The sequence below is a fragment of the Ursus americanus genome, chromosome 5, assembly GCF_024610735.1.
Source record: "Ursus americanus isolate L20-20 chromosome 5, mUrsAme1.1.p, whole genome shotgun sequence".
Classification (NCBI taxonomy): domain Eukaryota; kingdom Metazoa; phylum Chordata; class Mammalia; order Carnivora; family Ursidae; genus Ursus; species Ursus americanus.
The window spans coordinates 82,917,377-82,941,426 of record NC_142131.1 but is presented as its reverse complement, the minus strand read 5'-3'; the positions used below and the strand labels follow the sequence as shown (position 1 = coordinate 82,941,426).

Genomic DNA, 24,050 nt, shown 5'->3' with positions numbered 1-24,050 from the left:
AGTACATATTAATGGTTGTGAAAATTGTAAATGTATTAAACTCTCTAACCATAAAGCACAGAATGCCTGAGTAAAAAAAAAAAAAAAAAGAGATCCAACTGTATGCTGCCCATCTCAGCTACAAAGACAAACATAGGCTCAAAGTAAAAAGATGGAAGATGACATTTCAAGCAAACAGAGTAGAAAATAAATGAAGAGTGCAAAAGAAGAGTATAGCAGGGATAGCTGTACAAAATAAACTTCAAGTAAAAAACAGCAACAAAAGACAAGGATCATTACATAATGATAAAATGGTCAGTTTTGAGAGGAAGGTTTATTGCAATTAATGCATATATTTAAAAAATTAGCTCTCAAATTAAAAAAAAAACTACCTTTACATCTAAAGTAATTTTAAAGGCAAGAACAAATTAAGCCCAAAGTTAACAGAAGGAAGGAAATAATAAATGTCAGAGCAGAAATAAGTGAAATAGAGACCATAGAAACAATAGAAAGCATCAATGAGAGTGAGAGCTGGTTCTTTAAAAAGTTGAGGTAGACTAAGAAAAAATGAGCAAACTCAAATAAAATTGGAAATGAAAGAGGAGACATTATAACTGACCTTTTAGAAATAGATATAATCATAACAGATTGTCGTGAAAAATTCATTGCCAGGAAAGTACATAACCTGGAATAAATAGATACATTTCTAGAAATATAAAAACCTACCAAAACTGAATCAGAAAGAAATAAAAAAAAATCTGGACTAATAAAGAGTAAAGTTGTTTTTTTTTTTTGACAGGAAGTAGGAGTTATTGGTGCACATGAATAAGTACAAGGCAGTGCCTAGTTTGTTACGAGTGCAAAGCTCACCATTTGTCTAGGGGGCCACAAATACTGGGATGTATTTGACTTCACAGCCATGTGGGATGAGCTCCTTTTCAGCAACCATGTTTTCACGTTTGTCTGCATTAAACTTGGTAAAGCCCCACTCCTTGGAAATGTGGATCTTCCAGCAGCCAGGGAATTTGAATATGCCCCTGTGTAGGGCTCAATCACATGCACCTTGTTCTGCAGCTTCCTACAGAAGGACATCATGACATGGTTAATATGGACACTGGTCACTGTGACCTGGAGCTTTCTAAAGGCAACCTGCATATTTGTCTGTAGTCTGTCAGTCCCAGCAAGGGACAATGTCTTGTTGATACAGATGACATGGAAGGGGTGGAGCTGCATTGGATGTGAAGACATCTTTGCCATAGCTTTTCACCATGTACTTGGTGGCACAAATACGACAGCTTCTGGGGACTTCAGAGGAGAATTGCTCATATTCATCTGACACCTTGTGACCGCATAGTGGGAACACATCCACTTCTGTCTTCTTCCACCCCAGGTCAAAGATGCAGATCTTGGCATCGATGATGACTCTGCAGAAGCAAGACTTAGGATATGGCTTGTTCTTACACTACTGGTAACACCAGGCAGGCTGGCGACCAATGGCCACACCAGGATCTTCAGTGGTGCACCATGGAAAGAGCTAGAGATTTAATCAGTAATCAACTCAGGAAATTCCATGGGCAGATGAGTTCATGGGATAATTCCATCAAACATTTAAAGTAGAATTAGCACCATTCCTCCTCAAAATCTTCCAAAATACCAAGAAGGACTCATTATAGGAAGCCAACATTACTTTGATATCAAAATCAGATAAAGATATCACAAGAAAAAGAAAACTGTAAACCAACATACCTGAAGAATACAGATGCAAAAATTCTAAACACAACACTAGTAAACCAAAATCAAGAACACATTAAAGTATTATACTCGATGACCAAGTGCCATTTATCCCTAGGATATAAGGATGATGCAATATATAACATTCAATAAATGTAATACATTGCATCAATATGATGAAAGATAAAAATCACATGTACATCTCAGAAGATCCAGAAAAAGTATTTCACACAGTACATAATTCTTTTGTGTAAAATCCCGTAGCAGATGGGTATAGCAGAAACATAGCTCAACATAAAAACAGACCATATACAAGAGATCACACCAAACATTATACACAATGGGTAAAAATCAAAAACATTTCTTGTAAGACTAGGAACAGGACAAGGATGCCCACTTATGGTGCTCCTATTCAATTTACTACTGAGCGTCCTAACTAGAACAATTTTGCAAGAAATAAAAGTATTCAAATTAGAGAGGGAAAAGTAAAATTGTTGCTATTTTCTGATGATATTATCTAATATAGATAAAAATCGAAGATTAACCAAAAAATGGACTTCTTTAAAGATTTCAGTTGATTGCTTAGATACAATATTACCATAAATATCAATTGCATTCATTTCCACTAATGATGAAGCATCTCAAAAAAAAAAAATCTATCCCATTCATGATAGCCTCAAAAACAATAATTAGCTTAGGAATAAATTTAACAAGGTAAGTGAGTTATATACATAATGAAAACTGCAGTACTTTGCTAAAAGAATTGAAGAAGACACAAGCAAATGGAACAATATCCCATGTTCACAATCAGGATAATTATTGTTAAAATGGCCATAATACACAAACCCATATAAGAATTCAGCACAATCTCCATCAAAATAACCAGTGATGTTCTTCACAGAAATAGAAGAAACAATTATAAAACTTATGTGGAACCACAAAATACTCCAAGTAATCAAAGAAACCCTGAGAAAAAAAGAACAAAACCAGAATATCATACTTCCTGATTTCAAAGTGTGCTACAAATCCATAGTAATAGAGACAGCATGGTACTGACACAAAAATAGACACATTGACCAATAGAACAGAAGAGACATCAAATAATTATGTCCCAGGATATACAGATAATAATATGTGTGTGGGGGGGCATGAAAGTATGAATATCCAATTGGGAAGGATAGTCTCTGTAATAAGTGGTGCGGGGGAAACTGGGAAAATCACATGCAGAACCAAGAAATTGAACCCTTAATTCACACCATTCACAACAATTAACCGAAAGTTGATCAAAGACTGAAACATAGAACCCCATAGCCATAAAGCTAGAAGAAAATGCAAGGAAGATGGTCCTTGACATTGGTGTTGGCAATGAGTTTTTTGACATGATGTCAAAAGTATACACAAAAGAAAAATTCAGAAAGGAGGACTGCATCAAACTCAGAAGCTTCTGCACACAATGGAAAAAATTCCCAAATGAACAACCTAGACAATGGGGAATTTTTTTGCAAGGCATCTATTAAATTAAGGGTTAATATCCAAAACATATAAGGAATTCAGTCAACTTAAAAACAACAACAAAAACAATTTTTCCATTTATTATTTATTTTATTTATTTTTATTTTTGAAGACTTATTTATTTATTTATTTATCAGAGAGAGAAAGAGAGGGAGACAGAGAGCAGAAGCAGAGGAACAGCAGGCAGAAGGAGAAGCAGGCTCCCCACTGAGCAAGGAGCTTAATGCAGGACTTGATCCCAGGACCCCAGGATCAGGACCTGAGCCAAAGAAGACACTTAACTGACTGACCCACCCAGACATCCCTATTGATTTTATTTTTATTATATATTGGTTATTAGCATTAAAGTCTTTATCTTCCAATAATATGTACACTATTCTGGTTTTCTATCCCATTATTGCTTATTTAAATAACTATGGTAGTATCGTCTTTCAAAGTTTAAGACCCCTGGAATTAAATTTTTACCTTTTAAATTTAATTTGAGTATGGTTGTCACACAATGTTACATTAGTTTCAGGTATACAACATAGTGATTTGACAACTCTGTATGCTATGCTATGCTATGCTATGCTATGCTATGCTATGCTATGCTCACAAGTGTACTTACCATATGTTACCATAAAACGCTATTACAATACCATTGACTCTATTCCTTATGTTGTACCTTTTGTGTCTGTAACTTATTCATTCCATAAATGGAAGCCTGTACTTCCTTCTCCCCTTTCCCCATTCTTTCTTATCCCTCCACCCCTCCCCTCTGGTAATCATCAGTTTCTTTTCTCTGTGCTTACAGGTCTGATTCTGCTTTTGCTTTGCTTGTTTATTCATTTATCTTTTTTTAAATTTAACAAACATATTTAAAAATGAATAGAACTAAATAGCAGCAATGTCCATCCACAATAGCCAAATTGTGGAAGGAGCCGACATGTCCTTCAACAGATGAGTGGATAAAAAGGTGGCTCATATATTCAATGGAATATTATTCAGCCATTAGAAAGAATGAATACCTATCTTTGCATTGACATGGATGGACTGGAGGGTATCATGCTAAGTGAAATAAGTCAAGCGGAGAAAAGCTATTATCGTCATATGGTTTCACTCATATGTGGAACACAAGGGGTGGTGCAGAGGACTATGGGGGAAGGGAAAGAAAACAGAAATGGAAGAAATCAGAAAGGGAGATGAACCATGAAAGACTGGACTCTGGGAACCAAACTGAGGGTTACAGAGGGAAGGGGAGAGAAGGGATGTGGTAACCGCGCGATGGGTATTAAGGAGGGCAGATGTTGTGATGAGCACTGGGTGTTATATGCAACTAATGATTCATTGAACACTACATGAAAAACTAATGATGTAGTATATGTTGTTTAATGGAATATAATTTTAAAAATAAAGTAGAAAATAATGACAACACAGAGACAGAACACAAAAGGGATTCTGGAGATGCCTGGGTGGTTATGTCGGTTACACATCTGACTCGGTTTTGGCTCAGGTTTTGATCTTAGTGTCCTGAGATGGAGCCCCACAACAGGCTCTGCAACAAGCACAGAATCTGCTTGTCTGTCCCCCTCTTCCATCCACCCTTGCCCCTGCTTAGGCTTTCTCTCACTCTCTCTCAAATAAATAATTCAATTTTTAATGGGAAAAACAAAGCTAAATGGATATTTTTCTAAGGATACAGCAAAATGATCAACACAGATAAAAAAGTCGGCATTACTAGTCATCAGGGAAATGCAAATCAAAAGCACAATGATGCATAATCCTTTTAATGTACTGTTGAATTCTGTTAGCAAGGATCTTGTTGAGAATATTCATTAGGGAAATCGGTCTGTAATTCTCCTTTTTGATGGGGTCTTTGCCCGGTTTGAGGATCCAGGTGATATTGGCCTCATAGAATGAGTTTGGTAGCTTTCCCTCTATTTCTATTTTTTGAAATAGCTTTAGGAGAATAGGTATTATTTCTTCTTTGAATGTTTGGTAGAATTCTCCAGGAAAATCATCAGGCCCTGGCATTATGTTTTTTGGAAGGTTTTTAATCACTGTTTCAATCTCTTCATAATTAATTGGTCTGTTTAAAAAATCAATTTCTTACTGTTTCAGTCTTGGTAGTTTATAGGTTTCCAGGAAGGCCTCCATCTCTTGCAGATTGCTTAGTTTATTGGCTTAAAGCTGTTGATTAAAGTTTCTAATAATCCTTCTAATTTCATTGGTGTTGGTTGTGACCTCTCCCTTTTCATTCATAATTTTATTAATTTGGGTCCTTTCTCTATTCTTTTGGAAAGTTTTGCCAGTGGTTTGCCTATTTTATTTATTCTTTCAAAGAACCAGCTTCTAGTTCTGTTGATTTGCTCTACTGTGCTCCTGGTTTCTAATTCATTGATCTCTGCTCTAATCTTGATCAACTGCTTTCTCATGCGTGGGTTAGGCCAGTTTCTCTGTTGCTGTTCCAGCCTTCTGAGGTGAGAATATAAAAACTGCATTTTAGATTTTTCTATTCTTTTGAGTGAGGCTTGGATGGCTATGTATTTCCCCCTTAGGACTTCCTTTGCAGGGTCCCAAAGGTTTTGGACCATTGTGTTTTCATTCTCATTGGTCTCCATAAATTGTTTAAGTTGATTTTTGATTTCCTGGTTTATTGAATCATTCTTGAGCAGGGTGGTTCTTAGTCTCCAAGTGTTTGAGTTTCTTCCAAATTTTCCTTGTGGTTGAGTTCCAATTTCAAAGCATTGTGGTCTGAGAATATGAAGGGAATAATTTCAGTCTTTTGGTACTGGTTGAGACCTGTTTTGTGACCCAGAACATGCTCTATTCTTGATAATGTTCTATGGGCATTAAAATAGAATAAATATTCTTTGGTTCTGGGGTGTAGTGTTCTATATATATCTATGAGGTCCAACTCGTCTAGTATGGCATAGAGAAGGACACTATATTATTCTTAAAGGGTGTATCAAACAAGAGGATCTAACAATTATAAATATCTATGCCCCTAACAGGGAAGCAGGTAGATACACAAGCCAACTCTTAACCAGAATAAAGAGACACATAGATAACAATACATTAATAGTAGGGGACATCAACACTCTGCTCTCTGGATTAGACAGATCATCTAAGCAGAAAATCAAAAAAATAGGAGCTTTCCATGACATACTGGGCCAGGTGGACCTCATAGATATATACAGAACACTACACCCTAGAACAACAGAACACTCATTCTTTTTGAATGCACATGGAACTTTCCTCAGAATAGACCATATACTGGGTCACAAAACAGGTCCCAACTGATACCAAAAGACTAAGATTAATCCCTGCATATTCTCAGACCACAATGGTTTGAAACCAGAACTCAATCACAAGGAAAAATTTGGAAGAAACTCAAACACATGGAAACTAAAAACCATCTTGCTTAAGAATGATTGTGTAAACGAGGGAATTAAAGAGGGGCTTAAGCAATTTATGGAAACCAAAGATAACGAAAACACATCGGTCTGAAACCAATGGGACGATACAAAGGCAGTCCTACGGGGAAAATACATAGTCATCCAAGCCTCACTCAAAGGAATAGAACAATCTAAAATGCAGGTTCACTGGGTGTTATACACAAAAAATTAATCATGGAACATAACATCAAAAACTAAGGATAAACTCTACGTTGACTAACATAACATAAAAAAATCTTATAAAATAATAAAATAAAATAAAATAAAATAAAATAAAATAAAATAAAATGCAGTCTTTATATTCTCACCTTAAGAGGCTGGAGATGGAACAGAAGAACAGGCCTAACCCACTCACAAGATGGCAGTTAATCAAGATTAGAGCAGAGATCAATGAATTAGAAACCAGAAGCACAGTAGAGCAGATCAACAGAACAAGAAGCTGGTTCTTTGAAATAAAAAACTAGATCAATATACCACTGGCCAGACTTATTCAAAAATATAGAGAAAGGACCCAAATTAATAAAATTATGAATAAAAGGGGAGAATTCACGACCAATACCATGGAAATAGAAACAAACAGAAACGATTATCAACAACTATGTGCCAATAAATTAAAGAACTGAGATGAAATGGATGCCTTTCTGGAAAACTATAAACTTCCAAGAGTGAAACAGGAAAAAATTGATTATCTAAATAGACTGAGACTGATTAATCATGAAGAGATTGAAGAAGTGATCAAAACCTTCCAAAAAATGAGTTCAGGGACTGATGGATTCCCTGGGGAAATGTACAAAACATTCAAAGAAGAAATAATATCTATTCTCCTGAAGCTGTTTCAAAACATAGAAACAGAAGGAGAACTACCAAACTTGTTCTATGAGACCAGATTTACCTTGAACACCAAACCAGGCAAAGACCCCATCAAAAAGGAGAATAACAGACCGATTTCCCTAATGAATATGGACGCCAAAATTCTCAACAAGATCCTGGCTAATAGAATCCAACAGTGCATTAAAAGAATTATCCATCATGACCAAGTGGGATTCATCCATGGGATGCAAGGGTGGTTCAACATTTGGAATTCTATCAGTGTGATAGATTTTATCATTGAGAAAAAGCCAAAAATCATATGATCCTCTATTTAGATGCAGAAAAAGCATTTGACAAAATACAGCATCCTTTCCTGATTAAAACCTTTCAGAGTGTAGGGATAGAGGGTACATGCCTCAGTCTCATAGAAACCATCTATGAAAAGCCTACAGCAAATATCATTCTCAAAGGGGAAAAGCTGGAAGCCTTTCCCTTAAGATCAGCAACACAATAAGGATGCCCACTCTCACCACTATTATTCAACATAGTACTAGAAGTCCTTGCAACAGCAATCAGACATCAAAAAGGGATAAAAGGTATCCAAATTGGCAAAGAAGAAGTCAAACTGTCTCTCTTTGCAGATGACATGATACTCTATGTGGAAAACCCAAAAGAATCCACTCCCAAACTCTTAGAAGTTATAGAACAATTCAGTAATGTGGTGGAATACAAAATCAATGCTCAGAAATCAGTTGCATTTCTATACATGAATAATGAGACTGAAGAAAGAGAAATTAGGGAATCCATCCATTTACAATAGCACCAAAAATCATACGTTACCTTGGAATTAACTTAACCAGAGATGTAAAGGACCTATATTCTAGAAACTATAAATCACTCTTGAAACACATTGAAGAAAACACAAAAAGATGGAAAAATATTCCAAGCTCATGAGTCAGAAGAATTAACATAGTGAAAATGTCCATGCTACCCAGAGCAATCTACACTTTCAATGTTATCCCGATCAAAATACTAATGACATTTTTCAAAGTACTGGAACAAATAGTCCTTAAATTTGTATGGAACCAGAAAAGGCCACGAATCACCAAGGAACTGTTGAAAAGGAAAAACAAAGCTGGGGGCATCACAATGCCAGATTTCGAGCTGTAGTACAAAGCTGTGATCACAAAGACAGCATGGTACTGGCACAAAAACAGACACATAGACCAATGGAACAGAATAGAGAACCCAATAATGGACCCTCAGCTCTTTGGGCAACTAATTTTGACAAAACAGGAAAAAAACATCTGGTGGAAAAAAGACAGTCTCTTCAATAAATGGTGCTGGGAGAAATGGACAGCTACATGCAAAAGAATGAAACTTGACCACTCTCTCACACCATACACAAATATAAACTCCAAATGGATGAAAGACTTTGATGTAAGACAGGAATCCATCAAAATCCTAGAGGAGAGCATAGGCAGCAACATCTATGGCATCAGCTACAGCTACTTTTTGCATGACACATATCCAAAGGCAAGAGAAACAAAAGAAAAAATGAACTTGTGGTACTTCATCAAGATAAAAAGCTTCTGGGGCTCCTGGGTGGCTCAGTCGTTAAGCGTCTGCCTTTGGCTCAGGGCGTGATCTGGGCATTCTGCGATTGAGCCCCACATTAGGCTCCTCTGCTATGATCCTACTTCTTCTCCCACTCCCCCTGCTTGTGTTTTCTCTCTTGCTGGCTGTCTCTCTCTCCATCAAGTAAATAAATAAATAAATAAATAAATAAATAAATAAATAAATAAATCTTTAAAAATAAAAAGATAAAAAGCTTCTGCACAGCCAAGGAAATAGTCAAAAAACCCAAAGAGTCAGCCCACGGAATGGGAGAAGACATTTGTAAATGACACTATATTAAACGATTAGTATCCAAGGTCTACAAAGAACTTCTCAAACTCAACGTATGGGAAACAAATAATCAAATAAAAAAATGGACAGAAGATATGAACAGACACTTTTCTAATGAAGACATACAAATGGCTAACAAACACATGAAAAAAATGTTCAAAATTATTAGCCATCAGGGAAATTCAAATCAAAACCACACTAGGATACCTCCTTATGCCACTTATAATGGCAAAAATTGACAAGGGAGGAAACAGCAAATGTTGGAGAGGATGTGGAGAAAAGGGATCCCTCCTACATTGTTGGTGGGAATGCAAGTTGGTACAGCCACTCTGGAAAACAGTGTGGAAGTCCCTTACCAAGTTAAAAATTGAGCTACCCTATGTTCCAGCAATTGCACTACTGGGTATTTACCCCAAAGATACAGACGTAATGAAGAGAAGCGCCATAAGCACCCCAATGTTCATAGCAGCATTGTCCACAATAGCCAAATTGTGGAAGGAGCCAAGATGCCCTTTTTTTTTTTAAGATTTTATTTACTTATTCGACAGAGATAGAGACAGTCAGCGAGAGAGGGAACACAAGCAGGGGGAGTGGGAGAGGAAGAAGCAGGCTCATAGCGGAGGAGCCTGATGTGGGGCTTGATCCCGTAACTCCGGGATCACGCCCTGAGCCGAAGGCAGACGCTTAACGGCTGTGCCACCCAGGTGCCCCGGAGCCAAGATGCCCTTAAACAGATGACCGGATTAAGAAGATGTGGTCCATGTATACAATGGAATATTATTCAGCCATCAAAAAGAATGATTTCTCAATGTTTGCTGCAACATGGTCGGGACTGGAGGAGATAATGCTAAGCGAATAAGTCAAGCAGAGAAAGATAATTATCATATGGTTTCACTCATTTATGGAACATAAGAAGTAGTAAGTTTGGTAGGGGAAGAAAGGGAACAAGGAGGGGGGTAAAGAGAAGGGGGAATGAACCTATAAGACTGTGGACTCTGGGAAACAAACTGAGGGCTTTAGAGGGGAGGGGGGTGGGGGATCGGGATGGGCCAGTGATGGGTGTCACGGAGGGCACGTATTGCATGGTTCACTGGGTGTTATACGCACATATTGAATCACGGAACTTTACATAAAAATCTTGGGATGTACTGTATGGTGACTAACATAACATAATAAAATTTTTGTATTAAATAAAAAGTAACAGGAGTTAAGATATTGGAGGAGTAGTGGACCTCTTTTCCAGCTGGTCCCCTGAGTCGAGCTGGATAGGCACCAGACCATCCTGAACATCCAGGGAATCAGCCTGAGTCACTGGAAGTTACATCTCGATCAGTACAAATGAACATCTCCAGTGATGAGTATTGAGGTACAAAGCAGGGAGCCGTGAAGCCACGCACAGATAGCAGAAGATAAACGGAAGGGTAGGGAGCCCCCGCGTTCGGGCGCAGGGAAGCGGTAGCCACCTGCACGGGGGAGCCAGCGCACTTGCGGACCAGTACCTGTGAGAGAGCAGCTGATACCGTGAGATGGGGAATGTCCACGACCAGTCTGAGGGCCGGAGCTCCGGAGCGCCCATGAGCCACACTGAGACAGACCTCGGAGTGCACAGGGGCGGCCTGCGGCTGGCTGCTGGTGGCTGGCGGTGTTAGAAACACAAAAGACAGAGACTCCGGTCCTGGAAGTGAGGGCAGGGACACTGGCTGTGGGGCGCACATGCAGAGACACTGCAGGGTTGAGCAGCACCAACAGAAACAGAGTTAAAGTGGACAGAACATCAGTGGAGAATGGCCTGCGATCCCTCTGTTCTGAGACAAAGGCTGAGATTTGGCTACTGCTCCTCTGACTCTCAGAAGAGGCACAGCAAACCGCCAGGGAAAGCCGCCAGAGAACAAAAGCCTGGAAATACCGGCTCACAATATGCCTATCCCCATTCCCTCTCGCATGGCGGACATGGAGACTCTACCCAAACAGGGATGCCTGATTATCGGCGCAGCTGACCCCTCCCCCAGAAGGCAGGCTAAAAAATCAAGAAGCCCACATCCCTAAGGTCCCTGTAAAACAAGTGCACACTGCATGGGTCCTGGTCAATAATTTGGGCTCTGGACAACCCCGCAACCTGTCGTCATCAGAATGACGAGAAGGAGAAATATCCCCAGCAAAGAAAAGACAATGAGTCTGTGGCCTATGCCACAGAACTAATGGATATGAATATAACCAAATTATCAGAAATGGAATTCAAAGTAACAATGGTCAAGATGACGTGTAGACTTGAAAAAAGTATTAACAAAAATGTTAATGAGAATATAGAATCTCTAAGGGTGGAAATGAGAGTGAATCTGGCAGAAATTAAAAATTCTATGAATCAAATGCAGTCAAAAGTAGATGCTCTGAGGCAAGGGAGAATGAGGCAGAGGAATGTATTAGCGAATTGGAGAATGGGTTAGTAGAAGAGAAAGCTAAAATAGAAACTTGGCTCAAAAAAATCCAATCTCAAGAATGTAGGTTTCGGAAGATTACTGACTCAATGAAATGTCCAATGTCAGAATCATCGGCATCCCCGAGGGGGTGGAGAAAAACAGAGGTCTAGAAGAGATATTTGAACAAAATGTAGCTGAAAAATTCCCTAGTCCAGCAAAGGAAACAAGCTTTTGTGTCCAAGAGGCAGAGAGGACCCCTCCCAAGCTCAACCACGACAAACCTATGCCACCTCACGTCATAGTGGAATTCATGAATATTAGATCCAAGAATACAGTATTGAAAGAGTCCAGGGCAAAGAAATTTCTCACGTACCAAGGCAAAGGTATCAGAATTACGTCAGACCTGTCTACACAGACCTGGAATGAGAGAAAGGGTTGGGGGGGGCATTTTTAAGGGTCTTTCAGAGAAACACATGCAGCCAAGGATCCCTTATCCAGCAAGGCTGTCATTCAGAATTGATGGAGAGATAAAGACCTTCCAGAAGCGCCAGTCATTGACCAATTTCGTAACCATGAAACCAGCCCTACAGGAGATATAAGGGGGGTTCCATAAAAGTAAAAAGGCCCCAAGAGTGATACAGAACAGAAAGTCACAATCTATAGAAACAAAGACTTTTACATGACATCATTAAAATAATATTTCTCAATACTCAGTCTCAATGTAAATGACCTAAATGCTCCTATGAAATGCCACAGGGTTGCGTGCTCACACATATTCTGAGTCACTGAGAAATGATGCTTGCTTCAGAGGTTATAATTTAGTCGGAGTGAAAAGACATAGACGTGTTTAAAATTTTACCCATATGTTAATTTGTGTGTTTGAATATAGGGTATGGAAAATGTATTTCTATACTTAAATGTTTGAATATGCAGCTGATGAATCACTAAGTTCTACCTCTGAAAATAATACTATGATTTTTTTTATTTTTAAAGATTTTATTCATGTATTTGTGAGTGAGAAAGAGAGAGAGCAGGAGAAAGGAGAGGGGGAGGGGGAGAGGAAGAAGCAGGCTTCCCACTGAGCAAGGAGTCCATGATGCAGGGCTCGATCCCAGGATCATGCCCTGAGCCAAAGGCAGATGCTTAACCAACTGAGTCAGCAGGTGTCCCTAACTGATTTTAAATTAAAAAAAAGTCTTTTTAAAAATGATAGAAACTAGAAACAAAGTGAATTTTGTTTTTCTATTTTTTATTAAAATTCAATTAGCCAACACAAGGAATAAAGCAGAGCATCATAAGGGAAAGAAAGGAAAGCTGAAATGTTGAGTGATGTTCTCCCAAAATATTCCATTATGACAAATTATCTTTTATACAGGTAAGAGAAGTGGTTATATATAGAAACAGAAACTATACTTATAGGTTACCTAAACAATAGACTGATGGTTTCCAATCATGCAGATACATAATAATTTAGATAAAAACCTATGATAATCTGTTCTTGTATTCAGTGTTTAATAAATGATCCTTATCAAATAGTTGCTAATATTGTATACTTTATTATCTAGGATGGATTATAAAATTTTTATACCCCTTTGCAATAATTTTATCTTTCTTCTTTTTTTAAGATTTTATTTATTTAGTTGACAGAGACAGCCAGCAAGAGAGGGAACACAAGCAGGGGGAGTGGGAGAGGAAGAAGCAGGCTCATAGCAGAGGAGTCTGACGTGGGGCTTGATCCCATAACACCGGGATCACACCCTGAGCTGAAGGCAGATGCTTAATGACTGCACCACCCAGGCACCCCTTATCTTTCTTCTAGGTCCTTGTTCTGTTTCATTCCCCTTGCCATCTATATTGGAATTTGTTTAGTTCTTTACATATATTTAAAATTTTCAATGTATAGTTAGTACATCTAATTTTTCTTTGCCTGGAATTTTCTCACTGCATTCTACCACGTTTACCAGTCTAAAGCCTCACATGACCTGTATATATCCTTTCTTCTATGAGCATAACCAGATTCTTAGCTACAGTAGTCTCTATGCAAATTCATTATACTTTTATTGCATCTGTAAAATGATAATATTTGCATTAATTTGTAATATCAGTTTTCCCAAAAGCTAAACTTTGAGGATTTTATTTATTTATTTGACAGAGACAGAGAGAGCAAGAGAGGGAGCACAAGCAGAGAGAGTGGAAGAGGAAGAAGCAGGCTTCCCAGTGAGCATAGAGGCCCCTGTGAGGTTTAATCCCAGGACCCTGGGATTATGACCTGAGCCAAAGACAGACGCTTAAGAACTGAAATGGGTAGTAAGGAGGGCATGTATTGCATGGTGCACTGGGTGTTATACGTAACTAATGAATCATCGAACTTTACACCAAAAACCAGGGATGTACTGTATGATGAATAACATAATACAATAAAAATATTATTATGAGGGGCGCCTGGATGGCACAGCGGTTAAGCGTCTGTCTCCACCTCAGGGCGTGATCCCAGAATCATGGGATCGAGGCCCACATCAGGCTCTTCCGCTATGAGCCTGCTTCTTCCTCTCCCACTCTCCCTGCTTGTGTTCCCTCTCTCAGTGGCTGTCTCTATCTCTGTCAAATAAATAAAATTAAAAAATCTTAAAAAATATTATTATGAAAAAAAAAAGACCTAAGTCACCCAGGGGCCTAATAAATAAGGTAAGCTTTAAGTGCGACCTGGAACAATGTTTGTTCTATTAATATTGGATCTAAAATAATGAGCCCATTTCCTGTAAGACCACCTCAGTAAGGAAAGTATGAATGGATTAATGAATGGATTGGTGAATGATGTGAGAAAAATATTATATTGGGAACAGAAATGTAACACTATTCTGTAAATGTGTAGTTTTAGGTGCCTAACGAAAAACCAAGTGTCTATATGATGATTTTAGGAGGACAAAAACATTTGGAATTTAAGTCAACTAGAAGGGTCAGAGTTCAAGGTCTTTATATTTATGAACAGAAATTAGATTAGTAAGTGGAGAAGGTGGTAGAGGAGAACATAGATAAGGGGAAAAAGTTAAATGTAGTTATACAACAAAATTTTAAAGAGAATCTTTACAAAGTGTCAATGCCATAAAGACGTACAATACTGGAAACATTCAAGTATGACATCATCACTCACCATTTCTACAGTACACTTAATGAAGTAATTGGTGGTTTAAAAAAAATTTCCCCTCAAATTCATAAGTTAGAAAAGTATTTAAAAGCATAAACTCCTTAAGATTACATGGTAGTAATTAAGATGAATGAAGATTTTAAACAAACAGAAATCCATAACTAGAAAACATTGACAGATAATTGGAAAAAGATTTTTATCTCTGTTTCACTTTCTTTGGATGATGATGCTTCATTATGCATTCGTACTGAGTGTAATTGTGAGTAGAAGCAAAAAGTTTGAAGTTATAAGAGTGGCATTATACCCCAAAACAAATGATCCAGTTAAAAAAATGGTCAGAAGATATGAATAGCAATTTTTCCACAGAAAACATGCAAATGGCTAATAGTCACCTGAAACGATGCTAACATCACTCATGATCAGGGAAGAACAAATAAAAACTACAATGAAATATCACCTCACACCTGTCAGAATGACTGAAATTAATAATGGAAGAAATAACAGCCATTGGTTATGATGTGGTGGCTGGGAAACCCTGTTAACACTGTTGGTGGAAAGTGAAATTGGTGTAGCCACTCTGGAAAACAGTATGGAGGTTCCCCAAAAAGTTAAAACTAGAACTACCCTATGACGCAGCAATTTCACACTAGGTATTTACCAAAAGGATACAAAAATGCTGATTCAAAGGAATTGAACAGCCCAATGTTTATATAACACTAAACAAATTATGGAAAGAGCCCAAATTTCCATTGACTGATAAATGGATAAGGAAGATTTGATATATATACACATTGGTATACTATATATATATATATATATATATATATATATATATATATATATATATATACACACATACACATACATATGGGAATATTAGCCACAAAAAAATGAAATCTTGCATTTGCAATTACATGGATGGACCTACAGAGAATTATGCTAAGGAAAATAAGTCAGTCAGAGAAAACTATATGATTTCACTCATATGTGGAATTTAAGAAACAAAACTGACGAACATAGAGGGGGAAAAAAAAGAGTAGCAAACCAGAAACAGAGTCAACTGTAGAGTAGAAATTGAGGGTTGCTGGCATGGAGGTGGGCAGGGGGATGGGTGTAATGGGTATTAAGAAGTGCACTTATCCAAGTGAACACTAGGTGTTATATGTAAGTGATTAACCACTAAAATTCTACACCTAAAACTTATATTACACTGTATGTTAACTAACTGGAACTTAAATAAAAACTTGAAAAAAATAACAATTCACTAATTAAATCATTCCTTATAGGAATAACATCACAAAGAGCAGAATAAGAGATGCTAGCCACCATTCCCTCATAAAGCTCAACAATTATGCAGCTATGCACAAATAAAAAAGGGTCTGAGGGAGATCAGGCATCCATTCAAGAAGCTTTATCAACACAATAAAATAAATAAATAAAAAACTTAAGAAAAACTGTAGAGAAAAAAATAGGAGGAAATTTCATTTTGCCTGCATCCTCCCATAACCTAGTCTGCTACTGTTCAATGCCAAGAGGGAACTTCTTGAAAGGAAGTGGGGATAAATGATCATATTCTCAAGTCTTTTAGGGCACTGCAGGAATGACCCACTCCACAGAGAGATTGGAAATGCTGAGACATCTATAGATGAGTAGGAACAAGGAAGAAGAGCTGGGTGTACCAGTATCAGCCACACAGTGAGAGTGACTATGGTTGCCAGTGGCCTGCTCTGTGGACCCTAGTGGCCTTGCCCATTGATGACCTCAGTAACCCTTGCAGACAGCAGATCCCCATCCCAAGGTGTTATCACTGAGACAGTTGTCATGGATCCTAGGTAGAATATCCCAATAGCATCTGCTGATGCGACTACCAATGACTAGCATAGCACCCTACAGATACCCTACACATTTTGAGGCTGTAATTACTTCCCGTAGATATTAGTGTTTGCAGACATCAAATGCTGGAGTTGCTCTCTATGTCCTCCTTTTCTCCTCCTACATTTGCAGCAACGATTACAATACAAAGGATCCCAATAGATTAGTGTTAACATCTATACATAAACTGGATAACATACAAAAATAAAGTTCTAAAAACATGTAGCCAACAACACTGAAGCTTGAAGAAATAGAAAAAGTTGAACAGATAATGAGTAAGGATATCTCCTTCATTACTGGTGTACAGAAATACAACAGATTTCTGTACATTGATTTCTTATCCTGGGACTTCATTGAAATCCTGTATCTGTTCTAGAGTTTTCTGGGTGGAGTCTTACAGGTGTTCTATATAGAGTACCATATGATGTGCAAACTGAAAGTTTGAATTCTTCCTTGATGATTTGGATGAATTTACTTATTTTTGTTGTCTGAATGCTGAGGCTAGGACTTCCAATACTATGCAGATAAGAGTGGTGAGAGTAGACATCCCTGTCTTTTTCCTGGCCATAGAGGAAAAGCTCTCAGTTTTTCCCATTTGAGGATAATATTAGCTGTCAGTTTTTCATAGATGGCCTCTATGATGCTGAAGTATGTTCCCTCTAACCTTACTTCAGTGTGGGTTTTTACCATGAATGAATGTTGCACTTTGTCAAATGATTTTTCTACATCTATTGAGAGGGTCATAAGGTTTTTAGGCTTCCTTTTATAATGTGGTGTATAACATTGATTAATTTGTGAATATTGAACCACCCTTTCAGACCAGAAATAAATTCCACTTGATCGTGATGAATAATTCTTTCAATGCATTGTTCAATTCAGTTTGCTAGTATTTTAGTGTGGATTTTTCCATCCATGTTCATCAGGGATGTAAGTCTGTTATTCACCTTATTATGAGAGTCTTTATCTGGTTTTGGTATCAGAGTAAATCATAGAATGAATATGGAAGTTTTCTTTCCATTCCTGCTTTTTTAATAATAATAATATTTTTTATTATGTTAGTCACCATACAGTACATCCCTAGTTTTTGATGTAAAGTTCCATGACTCATTGGTTGCGTATAACACCCAGTGCACCATGCAATACGTGCCCTCCTTACTACCCATCACCAGCCTATTCCATTCCCCCACCCCCCTCCCCTCTGAAGCCCTCAGTTTGTTTCCCAGAGTCCATAGTCTCTCATGCTTCATTCCTGCTTTTTGGAGTAGTTTGAGAAGAGTAAGTGTTAAGTCTTCTTTTAAAGTTTGGTAGAGGAACCATAAGAGACACTTAACCCTATGAAACAAACTGAGGATTGCTGGAGGGGTGATGGGTGGGTGGATGGGATGATTGGGGTGATGGGTATTAAAGAGTGCATATGATGTGATGAGCACTGAGTGTTATACGCAGCTGATGAATTACTGAACTCTACATAGAAACTAATAATACACTATGTGTTAACTAATTAAATTTAAATAAAATAATTTTTAAAATTTTGGTAGAATTTGCCTGTGAAACCATCTGACTCTGGACTCTTGTTTATTGGGAGATTTAAAAAATATATATTTATTTTTATTTTAGGGAGAAAGAGAGCATGAACTGGGAGAGGGACAGAAGGAGAAGGCAAGAGAGAATTCTCAAGCAGACTTCCCACTGAGCATGGAGCTAGATCCCAGGACACCCAGATCATGACCTGATCCAAAATCAAGATTTGGCTGCTTAACTGACTGTAAGATCCAGGTACCCAATTGGGAGATTTTTAATACAGATTAAGTTCCTTTCCTGGTTATCAGTGTCTTCACGTTTTCCATTTCTTCTTCTTTCAGTTTGAAATAAGATACTTTCCATGGCCCTTCCTTCCACTTCTGTGATAGTTCTGGGGGATTCATGAGTGTGATTCCAACTTTTAATGAGTACGTCTATTCTGACAGCAAATACTGATAATGCAGTGAGGTTTAAGATGAGTGACATAAGTTAGTTCCTATGAGGCTTAATGCATTTACTGATTAAACACTAAGATTTAGAAAGGAGGTTAATTATGTGAGGTAAAATATAGTGTTAACCAAACTTACTGTTTTGCAATATATAAGTATATCAAATAATCATACTATACACCTTAAGCTTACACAATGTTATATGTCAGTTATATCTCAGTAAAACCTGGAAAAGCAAGAAAAGATACCTAGAGTAACTTTTTGTAAGAATAACCATAAAGTATTTGAATGGTCCCACAAATAATAAATGCACACATGTACACACACATGACACCTCACATATTTGAAGAGAAGATTCTCAGCTCCAGGAGAACGATATATATTTTTTGTTTTAATCTATGCTTAATGAGATATAATTGACAAATAAATATATATTTTTAAAGATGCAATGTGATTGATATATACATACATATATGCTGTGAAATAATTACCAGTCAAGATAATTACCATTTTATTTGCACATAATTAACTTTTTATATTTTTGTTTGTTTTTAGGGAAGAATGGTTGAGTTCTACTCTTTCAGCAAACCTCAATTATACTATATTAATATTAATGTACTATACTATATTAATATTAACCATATTAGGTACATTGTACATTAGATCCTCAAAATTTTTTCATTGAATACTACCAAATGTGTACCCTTTGACCAATACATCCCCATTTCGCCCACTTCCCAGCCCCTGACAACCACCATTCTACTCTCACTTTCTGAGTTTTCCTTTCTCTTTTTTTTTTTTTGTTTCTGTTTCTATTTGTAGATTCTACATTGTACTAATACATGTTGTATTTGCCCCTCTTTCTCTGGCTTGTTTTACCTAATGTAATGTCTTCCGGTTCATCCAGGTTGTCCAAATCTCAAAATGTCCTTCATGGCTGGATAATCATACTTATTGGTTTTCATATTTTAAAACATTCTTGCTTTCCAGAGATGTATTTTAATTGGTTGTGGTGTGTGATTCATTTGATATGATGTGCAATTTCATTTACTTGTATTTTGTTGTGCATACTGCATCTATTTTCATCAATCATATTAACTTGTAATTTCCTTTCTTGTAGACTGCTTTTGGGTTTGGTGTTAAGACAGTGCTGCGATGATAAAATGATTTTGAAGGATTCCTTCCTTTTCAATATTTTGGAAGAGTTGGAGAATGATTGATGCTAATTATTCTGGACTTGTTTAGTAGAATTCACGAGTGAATCAATCTGTTTTTGGACTTTGTTGTTGGGAGATTTTTGATTACTAATTCAGTCTCCTTCACTAGTTATCTGTCTGCTCAGATTTTCAATTTTTCATGATTTAATCTTGGCAGGTTACATGTTTCTAGTAGTTTATCTTAATCTAGTAGGTGAGCCAATTTGCTTGCATGTAAGTATCCATAACAGGCTTTTATGATCCATTTGTATATCCTCCCAAAAAGTTGTAATGACTCCTCTTTCAATTATGATTTTATCTATTTGCTTATTTTTTTCTTTTTTGCCTAGCTAGAGTTTTGTCAATATCATTTTTCTATTGTTTTTCTCATCTCCATTTAACTAATTTCTTTACTGATCTTCATTATGCCTTCCTTGTGATAACTTTGGGCTTAAATTGCTCATTCTCTAGTTCCTTGAGTCATAAATAGGTTGTTTGTTTGAGATTTTCTCAGTGGTGGTTGCACCAGTGTCTGATGGGTGAAGCAGCCACAGAGCTGGGATTGGGGCATGGGTGCTCACAGAGTGACAACAGCCCTAGAGTCTGGGGCCCTGACTAGTTTGCAGTGGAATTGGTAGTGCTGCCTGAAACATGAGCACATAAGGAGAAACTGTGTTGTTGAAGTCTGGAGGATGGGTAGATGAGGAGGGGTTATAGAGCTAGAGTTTGGCACTCAAGCATGCATGGTTGAGCTGAGAATTTGGGGTTCATGGGATACTCATGGTTATGGACATTCACAGCCCTTTTCCCAGGGTGCCACAAGAGCAATTCCTTCTGGGATGATGGAACAGACCTGCATCTCCCAGCAATGACAACTGGTTACCTCAGACATGAGATCTGCCAGTGTCCTCTGCAAAGCAAGCAACTGTGGGTTGATGACAAGCACAACATGGTCCTCTGCTGTGAAAGTGATGGAGAGTCTGTAGCTGTTGTGGGGTTTTGGGAGGTCCACAAGGACAAAGGCTGTTAGGGTCTACTGCAGAGGAAGCCACTGGGGTTGACAATGGCAACTGCTGCATGGCTGATACTGGTCCCCACTTTCTTCATCTTTCTAGCCTTTTCCAGACATCTCTAGATGTCTTCCAGTTGTCCTTTCTGTGTGGTTATTCTTCATATTGGTAAACTATATTGTAGTAGATTTTTAATTGGACTTTTGAGCCCTCCAAGGTCTATTTTTATTTGATTATTTTATCTGTGTTTATTTTTCTTAGCTAGTTGATGTGTGGGTGGGTGGGTGGGTGTGGGTAATAAAGGCTGGTGTCTCCTACTCTGCATTTTTCCTCTTGAAATCTTACTCCCTATGCTGAACATAGGCAACAGAAGGAAAGGCTGAGGCAAATGAGTTTAAGAAATTAATTACCAAATGTGTCACTTATTGTATTATCTGTGGGGTAACCATATTTTTGATTGTCTAATACGACAATGTTGATAAAAGGAATCAATATTAATGATTTGTTGAGACAACCGGCAGAACCCATGAATTCCTGAGTCTGAGAAATGAGGTTATGCTATCCTACAAATAATTGCAATGTACTTTATAAAAAGATAATAATATGCAAATATATTTTATGACTATTTCTGATTTGGGGGATACACAAAATAATGAATGAGAAAATCTATTCATTTAAAATTGTTTATTCATTGCCATAATTTTTTATTTTGTTAAATGGCAATCAAAGTATTTTAATCAAGTTTTTATCATTTTTTCTTTATCAAACCAAATTGTGTTGTAAGCTGATCAGTGTTCACAAGACTTTTTCACCACCTCTGCCTTATTCTCTTTTCTTCATCCTGATTTATTGTCACTTATCTTCACATGTTAAAATGCTGATACTTGTCATCATGCTCTTTAATTGCCATGACACTGTTCTACCCCAAAATTGTTTTCTCAAAAAATCATTTGAGTCCCTTCCGTGGCTATTGTCCCATTGTTTTTTAGAAGAGACACGTTCATGCTTACATTATTTTTTTCTTTGTGTGGTAAATAAATTGGGAAACTGTGATGGATAAGATCCATCTCCTATACCATCTCTGTAAGTTACTTATAGATATAAATAATTTTAAACATGTGGAATAGACACATAGGATATAGTTTATAATGTAGGTGCATGTGGAAACAGCAGATAATAAAACAATATATAATCATTACTGCTAAAATTAAGTTGCATGCCTATAAAATGTTGGTTATAATTATAATACGGATTTGTTTTTTCCAAATATGCATATACTGTTTCCTTCTTCAAAGTTATATTTCATGCATCTTTTTTGCTTTTTCAATTTAAGTATTTGGAAAGATTCTTTCCTTTTGACTATGTGAGATTTGTGTGGAATTGTGTGGGAATTAAAACTAGCAAGCATTATAGTAATTACTGATCACAATGCTAGACATTGAGCGTAACAGTAGTGAATGTTAGGTGTGGTTCATGCCCTTACGCATAATGTTCTGTTTGGACAGATAAGAGTAGCACACAAGAAACCTGAACCTGTGTGACAACCCAGCCTGATGGTCACTTGATGGGATTCTGAAGTCACAGCCATGGAGCTGGAATGGGTTGGTGGGCAGTGGAGTAGTAACAAAACCCCTTTCAAGGGGATTGTGTTAAGCTACACCTTGAAGATGAGGAAAACATGGAACAAAGTCAGGACACATGTTGGCTCCTATGGAGCCCTAAACTGAGAGAATCTTCGTAATTCACAGCTTCCAAATATCACTTCTACAAATGAGAAGTATTTTGGTTTGTATGAGGGGTGGGACTGAGATAGAGAAAGGCACACGCATTCTCTTCTGCCTCAAAAGAAGCTATAAAATACAATAGTTCCTCACAGTGCTTTTGCCTGTGCATAATTTATCAACTGTTCCTCTACATAATGTAATTTGTCTTCTCAGATACTGCACATTCAGAATAAATGCTAAGGTCATAACATCTGCTCAAAATATTCATTTCTAGAATAAATTGTATGAAACCACTTTCTTATTTGTCCTTAAATAACGTGATAGCCTCAAAATTCTATATTGTTTTGGATACATTCTTCATTAGGTTCCAATCCACAGCGTGGAAGTTTCATTTATAATCTTCTTTAAGAAAAGTAATGATTCTTACAGATTTTGCTACTGTTCATGAATAACAGCCAGTAATGGCAATTTCCCATATTCATTCGTTCATTCATTCATTCATTCATTCAAACACTCACAAAATACTTTCTTTTTTTAATTTTTATTTTTTTAATTTTTTTTATTATATTATGTTAGTCACCATACAGTACATCCCTGGTTTCTGATGCAAAGTTCGATGACTCATTAGTTGCATATAACACCCCATGCAATATGCAATACATGCCCTCCTCACTACCCATCACCAGTCTATCCCATTCCCCCACCCCCCTCCCAGCTGAAGCCCTCAGGTTGTTTCTCAGAGTCCATAGTCTCTCATGCTTCATTCCCCCTTCTGATTACCTCCCCTTTCTTTATCCCTTTCTTCCCCTACTGATCTTCCTAGTTCTTATGTTCCATAGATGAGAGAAATCATATGATAATTGTCTTTCTCTGCTTGACTTATTTCACTTAGCATTATCTCCTCCAGTGCCGTCCATGTTGCTGCAAATGTTGAGAAATCTATCTTTTTGATAGCTGAGTAATATTCCATTGTATATAAGGACCACAGCTTCTTAATCCAGTCATCTGTTGAAGGTCATCTCAGTTCCTTCCACGATTTAGCTATTGTGGACAATGCTGCTATGAACATTGGGGTGTATATGGCCCTTCTCTTCACTACGTCTGTATCTTTGGGGTAAATACCCAGTAGTGTAATGGCTGGGTCATAGGGTAGCTCAATTTTTAACTTTTTAAGGGACCTCCAAACTGTTTTCCAGAGTGGCTGTACCAACTTGCATTCCCACCAACAATGTAGGGGGTATCCCTTTTCTCCACATCCTGTCCAACATTTGTTGTTTCCTGCCTTGTCCATTTTTGCCATTCTAACTGGCATAAGGTGGTATCTTAGTGTGGTTTTGAT

At 37.4% G+C, this 24,050-nt stretch overlaps 1 pseudogene; it reads right to left on the bottom strand.

Annotated features, from left to right (window-relative positions):
* Positions 1-830: 830 nt before the first annotated feature.
* LOC123779411 (large ribosomal subunit protein uL16-like) lies at positions 831-1,134 on the bottom strand (annotated as a pseudogene).
* Between the last annotated feature and the right edge of the window lie 22,916 nt (positions 1,135-24,050).